Source organism: Cupressus sempervirens, chromosome 3, assembly GCF_028749045.1.
Source record: "Cupressus sempervirens isolate cs-2001-9-10 chromosome 3, ASM2874904v1, whole genome shotgun sequence".
NCBI classification, from domain to species: Eukaryota; Viridiplantae; Streptophyta; class Pinopsida; order Cupressales; family Cupressaceae; genus Cupressus; species Cupressus sempervirens.
Window position 1 is genome coordinate 942869119 of NC_143120.1, and position 14007 is coordinate 942883125.

A 14007-nucleotide genomic window follows, 5' to 3' on the forward strand; every position below is an offset into this window, starting at 1 on the left:
AGTAAAGAAATTAATGGAGTTAGATCATAATTTTTAGGACTCTCTAGATCAATTATGAAAGGGTGTCCTCTTGCATCCTCTTTATTTTTTATTGTTCAACATTGACTCATTGCATTATCTCCTTAGAGATAACCAGTTGTCTCTAAAAGTTAGAGGATCTACTCTCCAAATAATTAATAAGTATCTAACGTACATAGTTTGTTGATAATATATTTGTATTCTTTTTAAGCTAGAAGAGTGCAACACGAGTCATTTAATGATCAAATTGGACCTCTTTTCTTTGTATCGGGTAGTAAGATTTATGTCTCTACATCTATCTTATTGGGGCGAAATATTAAGTCCCCTACCTTGTGTAGTAAATATGGTATTGGATGGAGATTTCTTAATTAAGTGGTTAGGTACCTAGGGATTCGATTTGTAGTAAACCCTAACATATAAATGAAATTTGTCTTTATATCAGCCAAAAAATCTTTTGAAAACTCAACAACGGGAACTCTAATTATCTCACTTTGGTTGGTAGAATTCAAGTATGTTAAAAGATTCTCTCCTTGAATATTGGGTGTAAGTTTCTCTTCTTCCTGCTCATTTTATTTAAATCAATTTTGTCTTCTATATAAATCTATTAGGAACATTTTGTTGATAGCCAAGGGATTACTTTGGCAATAAAATGGATAGCCAAAGCTTCATAAGGTAATGAATTATGGATTATGATTAGAATTATGATTATTATATGGTTAGGGATAGGGTTCACATGTATTAGTTCATTACCTAACATGGTCTACACTTATAGTTTGCATTAAAAAGTGGATAATAGTTAGGATTCAAACTACAATCATAAATATTTTTTAATCAAATCATAATTCTATCTCTAAGCTTTCATTAGATAATTGTAACCTTAACTCTCATCTTAATGCAATCTATTATATATCCTATAAACAAATGGACCATAATAAATATCCGAAATAGGTAAATATAATTTTAACTAAAACTATAATCCTAGGTAAGTTCCCTAACGTTAAAGGATCACAATCATTATAATAATCTTAATCTTAGCCATCATGAAAACTGTTAGCATAACAAAATTGTAAACCATAACCTTGTCATAATCTTAACTTGGTTTCATCCTGAAACATGAACATGTATAATCCATAATGAGTTCATGCAATCCCCCAGTGTCACAAAATAAGTGTACATGAAAGCAAAATTAGCTTGGTGGCTCTTATTTTAAGAAAAAGAACCTTGAACTAACCTAGATATATTTTTTTGGACTATTATTTTATGGTTAGACTTAAAAATTTAGTATTTAATGTTTAATTTGACTTAAGTGTTTAACTTTATTTATTTAATTGATATGATTTTAATAAAGATATGTGCATTTATATAGATCTAGTTGATAAATTTTAGATTTAAATTTTATTAAATAGTAATTTTTTCATGTATTATGTTGTGATGTATTTTTGTCACGTTTTATGTTTTATATTGTTTAAATATATATGCAGATTATATTTGATGGACCCACCGCCACCCCCCTCCCCCTCCCATACTCCCACCTCCACCCCCTCCACCTTCACCTCCACCTCCACCTCCACCTCCACCTCCACCTCCACCTACACCTCCACCACCCACTGCAGATGAGCTCCGCAAGACCATGAGGTGTAACCTCAACGACCTCATGAGTGATATAGAGGTTATTCGACATGAGAGGCACCCCCCCCCCCCCACCTCATCTACTCCATCTTACAGATAGCATGCAAGGCATGGTTGAATTCATCCATCATTTTGATTTAAACATCAATTCATTTAGGTCATGGAGGGAAAGCATGTGTGCCTTCTACTCTGATGGCTTATCATACAGAGGTTTATAACCTGCATATAGGTAAAGGGAATTTTCAACAATATTTTGTAAACCCTGAGATAGGTGAACCAATTTGCGATAAGAAGCCTCGCATTTCCATTAGGTGTTGTACACATCTGCACATATTAGCACATTTTTGGGAGTGGTGGTGGATGGTATTTGACCATCCACCACACGCTAACCATGAGGTGCCCATGTACTTCCTTAGGAATTTATGGGCTGAGTTTGAGTTGGGTTTGAAAACCAACTATTTTGATATGAAAGAATTTAAGGGGATTGGTAGAGGGATGCCTCAAGATAGGCCTGGGGCAAAGCTAAGTGACAAAACGAGAAATTGCAGGAAAGCTGAGCCCCTTGTACCTCTTCCTGCACCTATTGTGCCTGCTCCTCACCATCATCATGAAATTTCATTTGCTTTTACCCATTTGAGTGCGCTTTCAAGAAATTTAGTATAGCAATGGATGCAACGGTACATGCTCCTCCACTTGGACATGTTTGTACTAGCTATGGAGGCATATGCACAGGCCTCCAGAGCAATCCTAGTGCAGCACACAATGACCATTATGTTGAGCGTGCAGATTTTGATGATGATGTATATGCTGCCCATGATGATGGTAGTGATGAGATAGATATGACATCATTTGTTGACCTCATGCAGCAGGGAGAGCCTCAAGAGAGTCAAGAGTAGCAGGTAAAATTTTAATTTCACTATAAATATAAAGTACACATTATTATTTACTTTCTACATACATGTGTAATTGTATTAACTATATTAATTTTTTATTTTCAAATAATAGAGGATGGATGATACTGTTCCTCCTAGGAGGCAGTATAGTCTTTTTCTGAGACCTACAGATATTGGCGTCCCTTATACGGTATGCACTTTGAATTACACTACAAAAAATGTAGATTCAAATTCAAATTTAATAACATCTACTCATATGTTCCTTTTATTTCATTTTGTAGGGATTGTCTGCATCTACACATATTGATGTTAGTACAAGTCCTACTCCAGGTTCCCTGAGGCACAGCCTCAAATACATGCGGTATGAACTTTTGACTGAAGACAAATAATTTGTATTATTTTTATGTATGTACATTATTATTAACTTATAATCTAAACAATTTTGACTCACATGTATATATATTTTATGTGTTTTGATTTTATGAACAGAAGCATGGATATCATACTCATCCATACACGCCTCGGTATAGTCTATTTTTGACTCCATCTTATCATTATCGTGCTAGCATACCTATAGACACATCTGTGACATTGGCTACCACTCAGGTATGATATATACATTATATATACAAGTTAAATTTATAGTGTATAAAAAATGTAGTGTACAAATTATGTACTTTGTAATTATCCATGTATATTTAATTTTGACTAAATGTTTATGTATCCATAATTTTAGGACTATGTCACCGCGAGTGTTTTTGAGAGCATAGGACTTAGCTAGATGGAGGTACCTACATCATCATTTGAGGTCAGTATTGTGATTTATGTACATAATGTATAGTTTATTATGCTCTAAAATCAAATTGCAAAAATGTATGTATTGTAAATTACAGGACCTCACCACTACTGCATTTGGTAGTTTTGACAGTGCCCCTCCTCCCGTTACTGAGGGACACCCATCTCATGTGGTATAATTTATTCTATTATGTAATGAATATTTAATTTATTTGGAAGCTAGATTTTGAGACCCATTTCAATTAAGCATGTACATGATGAGACGTGCCTCATGTTACACAAGGTGATACATCTACCTCACAGGGTGTCCGACATGATGCGGCGACTCATATTACACATGATGATCCATCTAAGTCCTCTTCACATGGAGCAAAGAGGACATTTAATCAAATAGATTAGGTCTTGTTGGCACCTATAGATTGTGTTTTTATGATGTATATATTATTTATGATGTATACACTTTGTGTTAGGATAGTTAAAACTGTATGTTAGACCATGTATTTTTTCGCTTCATAGATCATGTTATGATGTATGTTAGAACATGTACTATTTTTTTATGAATTCTTATCATGCTTGTGTATGTAGTACATATATCACTATGTTTCACCATGTTTTAAGTATATTCAAACCATTTTCTTTATTCTGACATATTTTATTCATGAACATATGACACATTTTGTAAGTATATATGCAAGATGAACAATAATTTTAACTATCTATAGATCATTATTGGATAAATATCACATCAAATTTATACATTGAGATTCATACGAATAAAATTGACATACCAGATTAAAATATGTATTAATAACGTACCTAACAATGTATCATAAGTGATATTAATGTGTTGTTGGGTAATGGAAGACTCATTATCACCTAATAAGACCTATTATGTGGTAGTAAACATATGAATACCTATCATAGCCTATAACAGAAATAACATGACCTATTAGGACTCTCATGTCCCCTTAAGACACACATGTATGGATAACGTACCTAACAATGTACATCATAAGTGATCTTAATGTGTTGTTTGGTAATGTAATATATAATCAATACAATGAATACAATGAGTAATGATCTTTAAATTATCATGTGCGAGTGGCTTATTTTTAATATCACAATCAATAGTAATTTGAAACTTCAAACAAACATTAATTTAAACATGCTTGAATGTAAAAGTAATGGAACAAAATAGGAGGTCATTACTTAAATTGACAATTAATTTATAATTTATCAAGTGCACATACCTTTAACCTTCAAATAGAATTAAACTCTCATTTTTGAATTAGTTTGTACAACATATTTCACAATATATGTAAGACAATGTCAATGATATATTTATAGTTCAGTGAACTCATTTGAAACATAAAATTGGTTGAACACATCTCTTCAAATGAGATCTTGTAAAATAAAAATGTAAAACAAAAATACACATGTTAATAAACACATAAATTAATATTCAAGGTATCTGAACTATGTAAATATATATGTGAACAATATATCTATTTTTCTATGAAGCATTTGGGCAAAAAGGAATTCCAGATAAAGGATAGAACAATGACAATATTATTTAGGTAAGATCTAGATCTACTTGTGTAACTTGTTTATTTATTTTAATGAGCCCTAAAATCTCTCAAATTTTCCATTTTAAGGACAATATTATAGTATAATCTGTGAATATCTAAGGGTCATTCTTTGCTTTCTGTTATAAGATAGAAAGATATTGTTTAGTTAACTCTTTGAAGATGTAAATACCATCCTCAGGGTTCAATGGTTACAATCTACGTGTTGAATCCAGTGTCATAGTATCACATTGACAGGAGATATAGATGAAGTAGATGTCATGTAGACAATTCATGTCTAACTAGCACTTGACCATTAGAATATGTAATGGTTGCACCAATAGGAATAAAGGTATTACTGACAAATTCATGTCATGAAGAGAGTAATGTAATATTCTAATAATTTTTTTTCACTTAGAAATGAATTCTAAGAGAGTGATGATTTTGATGCATGGAATATATATATAGGAGTTACTGTGAAAGAGGATGCAATAATGATGTTTGCCATATGTATAAATAATGGTGCAAATAAGGGTAAAACTGGTGTAATTCAAAATTAGGTCATGAGCCAAGATTAACACAAATATGTCACATGTCCATTAGTTACTAAAACATTTGCATCCAGGTGTGGCACAAAACTAACAAGAAATATTATCGGGTTCAAAAGATACAAACAATTGAGTACAGACCTATGGGATAAGCCATTAAGTTCTTATTTGGAGAAAGAAACATTACATTTGGACTTTGTTAACTTAGTTGGAGTATGAAGGTGGTTTGAAGCCATATGATGAATGTGGAGGGATAATTGTGAAGACTTGGAAAGTTGGAAAGATCGGATCCATAAAGTAGATGAGTTGACACAAAGGAATATCATACCAGAGTCATCTATTGTGATAGGGTATAGTAACTGATAAGTTGTGTTTGTTTGATTTCATAGAAGGTTTTGATTAAGTATTTAGTAGAGGAATAAGGAAGAACAAATCCTTGAGTACATTGTGATTGATTCTAGGTAGGTGGTACACTAATCTGACTATTGGGTTGAGAGTGGTTAATGTGTAAGAACAAAGTGTGTTGTTAACTATAAAGGAATTATTAGTCATCACAAGAGGATACAAAAGGGATAAGAGTTTGGGTTCAGTCAACAAGTTTGGTGTTGTGTCATGTTGGTAGACATGGAAGAGTGAAGGATCTGGTCTTAGATCCCTAGTATGAGGTATGTAGAGGAGTGTTGCAATGAGAATCAATGAAGGTTATATGATGTTGCTATATAAATGGTGATATACAAATGATTGCATAGGATGTTGATGAATTGTAGAGTATAGATGGTAAAACAGTTAGAGAATTGTTCAATATGTGGAACTAGGTGAGTATTAGGCATTGAGTGGGATTCTGTGGATATTGAGAGCTTGCAGATATTTATGATTCTCTCTATAGAGATTGTCAAACATCAAATAGTCAAAAGGTAACCATTTCAAAGTGCCTCTTCAAAATATACCACTACTTCACCATTACTTACTCACTTATAATCAGTAGTGCTTGTGTAAAAATTCCTCAATAGTAATGCACAAACATCCCAAACCCAGCTTTTGAGAACATAAAATAAAATTATGAAAATTAAAATGACACCCTCATGATTAGTTTCTAACAAAATTTTGATTTAGTTTCTGACGCAATTATTATTTAAGAACATCAGTGACATATAAAGAGATACTCTGTGAACTAGAAACCTATTTTAAGTCTACCCAATTCGCTCTATATTAGACTGGCATTAGTATATGGCTTTCATGCAAATCATGTTACTTGACTAGCATAGCAATATGGAATTACAACATGTTTGGTGGTATCAGCAGATGGTTTTCATGACTTTCGACTGGAATAAGAAAGTAAGAACTTTCAAATGACATTTATGAAATAAAGTATGAACATAGTCTAACATGGTTTGGATCTTATGTGACCCAAAGTCAGCTCTTTGCTTTCCACAGTTGGAATATGATCTCCTCCGTTATGTGCTCTAAACCCACTGGTAATGATGGTCATGGAGGTGAGTTGGAAATAGAAACAAATGAATGAGGTTGGTGCCACATAGATGCTCTTCCTTGTGTAAACATATGTAGAGAAAGAAGCCACAAATGTAGAGAAGAAAATAGACTATGGCAAGATACAATCATGAGACTCTTTAAAAGGAAATAGCTCTGGCTCTTTGGCTACCATCAATTACAAGAAGCCATTCGAATGCCATTCAAATTGAATAAAGGGAAGAAGAGAGAGGGAATGAAAAATAAGAAGTCAAAGAGTTTTTTAATTATTATTTTACTATTATTATGTATCCTTATGTATGTTCATGTGTATGTATTGATAAAGTGGAACCATTGGATTACAACTTATAATTTATTAGTGTCACCTTATTTTTATATACATATGTTTGTATTTGAGAATGTATAAAAATGATTCAATAATAATAAATGTATTGATAATTATTTAAAGGTATGATTTATTTTTAATTTATATTGTTTATTATATTGTTCTTTTACTAGCTCATGCGGTTCCACAATGCAGTATGTTGTCAAATCCTAGTATCCTTGTCAGGGTAGTTTTGGGTCAAATCTATTGATTTTCATGACTAGATCATTTGACAATCCCCTTCTGATGATCCCATTTAGCAATGCTTCCCCTCTCTTCAGTCTTCTTCCTGCATTCACTTAAACAAAAATTCTCGCCAAGACATTAATTCAAGATATATTAATTGTTAATTCAAAACATTTTCCTATCATCTAGTGACCATTATAGATTTCATCAATGTCTAAATAATTAACTCATTTCACATGATCATGAAAATATCTCATTATCAATTGATACAACATATATAATTCAACTAACTTACTTCACATGATTAGGAAAGAAATAAATTGATACAACGTCTATAATTAACTAACTCACTTCACATGATCAAGAAGAAATAAATTGATGCAATGTCTATAATTAACTAACTCACTTCACATGATCAAGAAGAAATAAATTGATGCAATGTCTATAATTAACTAACTCACTTCACATTAAAATAATTCATTAAACCAACAGCTATAATCAATTTAAAATTTAGGGCAAAAATTTGGGATGTAACAATACATGTAAATTAATCGATGTATAAGGAGATTTTCAAAACAATAAATTAAAGTTCTCAATAGATTATGTTATTCTCATTTCTTGTTACTATGCCTTGAAACCGTGGTCATGATCTATAATATGGTAATGTTTTGATGTTACTTATATTGCATATGTTCTTCCAATTGAGTGCAACATTTTTGAAACTTTAAAGAATTCCACTTCATTGTTTTAAAATATCAAAATCTTGAATTCAAATCAATTCAATAACTATGGGGAATTCAAATCATTAAAATATAGTTTTGTAATCTACAAAATGAGGAATAAGACCCAATAGATAGCCATACAAACATAAGGATGATCCACTAGAGTCACTTCAAGATGCTAGAGTTACACGCAATAAATAAACATGTAAACATGTTCTGAAAAGAAAATTCAAGTTTATGAGGTGTAGAATTTGCATGCAGAGAGTAAGAAGAGAAAAATCAAGCTTTAAAAGATGAGTCCCATGAAGTTCTTGTAGAAAATTCTGATTTCAATGTTAGGTTAGATGATCCATTAAACAGGTAAATACAATGAGATTAAATGGGAAAATGAAATGAAAACATATAAAATGCTGGTCAACTATAAGAGACAATAATTACTCAGGAAGGATGACACCTACAATTGAAAGAGTTGGAGAGTTTAAAGGCTGAGCTTGAAGAAACATAAAACAATCAAAAGCTTTCAATTCTTTGAAATATCGGTGAAATTTAATCTATAGTGAACATTGATGTTAAATTTCCTATGTAACATGAATTAGTCATTTAAATAACAAAAAGTTAATTGATCATTACTGCACATCAAAGGCTTATTGCAATATTTTACATAGCACAAACCCCATATGTAATTCATTTTTCTACATCATTTGTGATGTTTGTTAGAATCAAACATATTGTTCAATAGAAGTATGGGTATAGCCAATGTGAAATTATTCTTTAATAATTTACAAGAAAGAGTGGGGAAAAATCTTGTGAGCATGTTATATTAATCCCTAGTTTAGTAACCTTTAGGGAAAAATATACTTCCAAATAATATAGAGTGACCAATCATCCTTCAACATAAAAAAATTATTGCTACCTTTTCTCCATACATTTTAAAAAATTCAAAAGCCGAGTTATTAGTTGCTTGATAGCTACTTAAAATGAAAGGGTGTGCTAGCACAAGAAATTTTGATTACTACACTTTCTTTGGCCAGCACAAAAAGTACCCACTGAATATGCTAATCGTCAGAATATTGGGTTGAGAAAGCCTTCTCAGCCCTTCTTACACTTTCCCTCATAGGGTTGGAACTCTTTTGACTTTGAATCTAGGCAGTCCTCAGCAGAGCTGGTGGTTTGGAAGACCGAATCTCGGCTTGGTCCGATCCTTGGTGGGTAAACTCAACAAGACTATTGAAGTTTTGAATATGCAATTCACATATATAAAGAATTTTTAAAGCCCTTCTATAATCATGTTGCAATGCATGAAGAAAACATAAAACATGCACAACAAAAATCAAATTAATGGAATATTGGTACATAGCCAAGCATTTCCTTCTAAATTATTTTAGTTATTAATCAACTTTATGGGACATTCAAATTATGTTAAAAATCAGTTAGCAAGTTGTAGAAACATTTTCTTTCATAAATTTAAGAACTAAAATTTAAGTTGTGAAGGAGAATTTATGTGCATACATAAACACATATAAAGCACTAGTGAGATCACATAGTTAAAAAATGAAATGCGAAATACATAAACGAATATAAAGCACTAGTAAGATCACATAGTGAGAAAATGAAAAATGAAATATTGATTCCAAATACCCTGAATCAGGAAAATGATAACTGTGACCCACATGCAAAGAAGGTATATTCTTTTGTAGAAGTCTTATTTACTTTCTTCTGTAGAATCATGGTGGTGTTGCATATTCTGCAAAGGTTGGAAAAAAAAATTGAGGCAAGACGATTATGCATTTCTTTTTTAAAATGCCACATGTCCTTTCTATTTCCATGCATACTTATACCATTATGTAATGGCCGCACGCATGCAAACCATGGAAGCAAAATTGTCAAACATATGTAAAATGAAACCCTCATCACGAGGTACTGGTAGACACATGCCTAAAAAATCCAGTAACTTCTTATAGCTTTATTTTTATCTAATTTTTTCAAGGAGAAAATAAAATTACTACAAGTAAAATGTGAGAGATTCAATAGAAAATTATGAATAAAAATTCAGAAATTACTTTTAATAGAAAATATCGCTTCAACTATAATATAAATGAGATAGTTCAAAAATATGCACAGGTTTCAAAATAACTAGTAATACTAAATAGCAAATTGAAAACAATAATCCTAGCCATTACATGGCAGAGATTAATAATTACAAATAGCAAATAATATAATAAATTCTAAAAATAAGCAACTTTTCCAACCACTGAGATTACCAGAGAAATTTATTTAAGACAAAGACCTGGCATGCCATGTAATAGATTATGTAATTGGTGAGCTAACTTCAAGTACACACTTTGTTGATTCTCTTACTTCAAGTTCTTTATTGAAGTATATCAGTAGTTATATTGCTCAATGCACACCATAAGATTCATTGTCCTTTATTGAGTATTTTTCATAAAGATTTCAAGAATAGAATGCAATATCACTATTGTTTATAATGGATGCTAGGAAAAGATGAGGATGGAATATAACAACACATGCACACATCTACACTTATAAATTTTGTCCTTAAACTTAGCCTTTGTAAAAAATTGGCAAATATAATTGATATAATCTTATTCCTGTAGGATGTTGTTCACACAGAGAGGGACATAGAAGAATTCAAATATGTATATAAGGAGTCCAAATGATTCTCGTCAAGTTCAGCTGAGTATACCCTTCAGTTGCATCCGCCGATCCAAGTGAAACCCAGATCAGAAACACGCACAAAATGTGTAACATCATCATAATTGCAGAATAATCTACAAATGAATTATATCAGATACACCCAACTGGAGAATATGTAAAGGCCAAACTAGACCTTGATCGTGAGCACCGCTTGAAGCATATTTTAACAATATTCAAAGTGTTTGTAACCCCCGTCATGTCTCTGTCATTTTAGAAAGCCAGCACATATTTTCTATCAATATTTTATGAATACAGTCAAAAGTGTCACACAACATCAATCGAGAAAGGTGATAACGACCCTCATAAAGATGGGAAATGATTGAATAAACAAGAAAAGACATATCAAATTTAATTTTTTCTAAGATTGACATAAAAAGGCCAATCAAGAAATTTTTTGCAAGGGTGCTACCGAATATGAGAATGTGAGAGAGTATGGCAAGATATAGTGAAGCATGAATGAGGTTGTCACTGTATAACTATCATGAAGACAGTGATGAAAAATATCAAAAGAAAGTAAAAGTATTTAGTTAAAGGAGGCAAGGAGGGTTCAATATAGAAATGCAGTGCAAAATTTCAAGATAATGAGCAAAATAAAGATACATGGAAATGATTTGAAAAGGTATGAATATCTTAACAACTATTTATAATGAGGAAGCTCTGGTGCTTTACATTTAGATCATTGTTATGGAGGCACAATGTATTGACGAGGTTATTACCTTAAGAATGTCAAAATGAGAAATGACTCTAGCTGAATCAATGAACAAAGTCTGATAGTAAAGAAATGATAAACTTCATCAAGGGAAGTGTGACAACAGATGAATATATTTAACACTAAGACTTTTGAACTAGATCATAGCTTTCCCTTTTTTGATAAGCAGAAAAGTGTGTGCACCTTCTCAAGCCTAAGGTGGATGACGAATGTGATCTTTCAACGCTATCCACATTAGGCATAAATACTTATTAAACAAAGGAACCTCTTCTATTTAAAAATAGTAGGTATACTCAATCCACTAGCTATAGAATGGGATATGCAATTCGATCTACATCCTCAATAGCATACACACTTGGATCTGTCTCTCAATCTAGAATTGTTGCTTTGATAGTTTAGCTCCATTCCCATCCAAGGTTGCATCTCTTCCCTATAGAACAGGTATTGAAAGACTCCAAAACCCAAGGATGGTACATGCAAGGAAAGTACATTCTCTCTCATAAAACAATTGAGAGTGTGGTGGCATTGCACCTAATGAACAAACTTTCAATCACCTCCATGCTGCCTACTGCAAAGCTCTACAACCTATTTCTTGACATCTTTATACAAAGCCATCAAGTACACAATGCCATTCTAGCCAACATTTGCACTGCCAAAGAGAGAGACCCTGCATGAAATTCCTACTGCCATTGTATAATCACCTTCAAGGGTTTCCTCACATGCCAAGCTCACCGTATGGCACATTACCTCTAGTCTTAGGGTCAATTCTCCAATGCAGGGTTTCTCAAGTGTTTTCAATGGACCTAGATCCTACCACTGTGTTTGGTGAGGGCATGGTCTTCCACCATGGGACGAGAGTTTTTATTAGCTAGACTATCATTATTGGTGATGCTTGGTGATACCGATGGCGTCAACGGGCATCCTAAAATTGCTAAGGGGGTTTTGATCAAGGTAGGGGCTTGTGTTATGAAAAATGTAAGAATTGAAGAAGGGTCTAAGTTTGGAGCTGGGCCTGTCATGCTCATTGACGTCCCGTGCAAGACTACTATTGTTTAGAACCCATTCAGATTAATTGGGAAAAAGCATATCCTACCCTATTAACTCCTGTAAGATGATGGAGCATATGTTTTTTGTCATGAAATGATTAAACTCTATCATTTGATATTATTTTCAAAAGCTCATCCTTCATCTATGTCTTTTTGAAAACCATAATTGTACTTTGTATTTCCAGTACGTAGATAATGTAAGGTGTAAAACCATTCTAAATAGCTTCGAGTGCATACACAGTCTTGTAAACCCAAAGAAATAATGGATGTAGTTAGAGCATTTGTCATAGTTTATACCATATGAAAGAAACTGATGTCAATTCTGATGGATGCATTGGAACCATCTAATTAAATTCTAGAGCCAAAAATCAAAATTGGGTATTTGTCTTGATTCTGTTTATTATAAAACATGGATGTTATAAAGGATAGTAAATCAAAATTTGTCTAGAATAGAAGAAATCTAAGAAGAGTTCTAAAACTAGACAACTCTATGACAAACTCAAAATATAAATTTACCAATATATAATCAAAGGGAAAAAGATTCTATGCCAAATAACTTTACCAGAAAGTCCCAACAATGAATCAAGTTGAAAGTCAAGGGACTTTTTATTACAGACAATGTGAGGACCGAACCCTCAAAAGTATGATATAAATAAAGATGACATAATGAATTCCTTGCTCGCTACAATTATGGGTCTCTCATGAAGTTTATCTAATGTAATGGAAAATTGTCATATTACAATTGTTTTCCATCTCGTTCACTACATTCTTTCTAACACAAGATTTATAGCTTTATCCAAAGCTTCAACCCAAATGAGTGAAATAGATGATGAGGACATAGTGCAATCTACAACTAAACTGAAAAACCTATAGATAGTGTTAGCCTTTAAGAATGTGATATTTAAATACTTGATGATTCTATAAGTAGAAGGCATTACAGAGCAAGAGAATAGACTACTAACGGCTAGACTAGATAGGAAACCACTTATGTCAGCATTAGAGAAACTGACTATGATTCAAGGAAATAAGACAAGATTATCAATCACAAATGTACATTCACTAATAGAATTGAATAGTTTGATATAACCCACTTAAAAAAATCAAAAGCTAAGGAACACCCACCTATAGAAATCAATGGCTCAAGCACCCCAAATTTAACTTTCTAAGGTTGAAGTACACCCATTTATAGAAATTAATCTCTCAAGAATTCCTTCGTGTAGAAATATAATTGCACAACCACTTGTAGCATTCTAACGGTAAACTTCAAATATGCTACCTCATAAAATTTAGAGGACTATACATACCCACTGATACAACAAAATTTAAATG

The 14007-nt window shown here is 32.3% G+C and overlaps 1 pseudogene; it reads left to right on the forward strand.

Annotated features, from left to right (window-relative positions):
• Nucleotides 1-12106: 12106 nt before the first annotated feature.
• Nucleotides 12107-12733, forward strand: LOC149569849 (serine acetyltransferase 5-like; annotated as a pseudogene).
• The last annotated feature ends 1274 nt before the right edge of the window (nucleotides 12734-14007 follow it).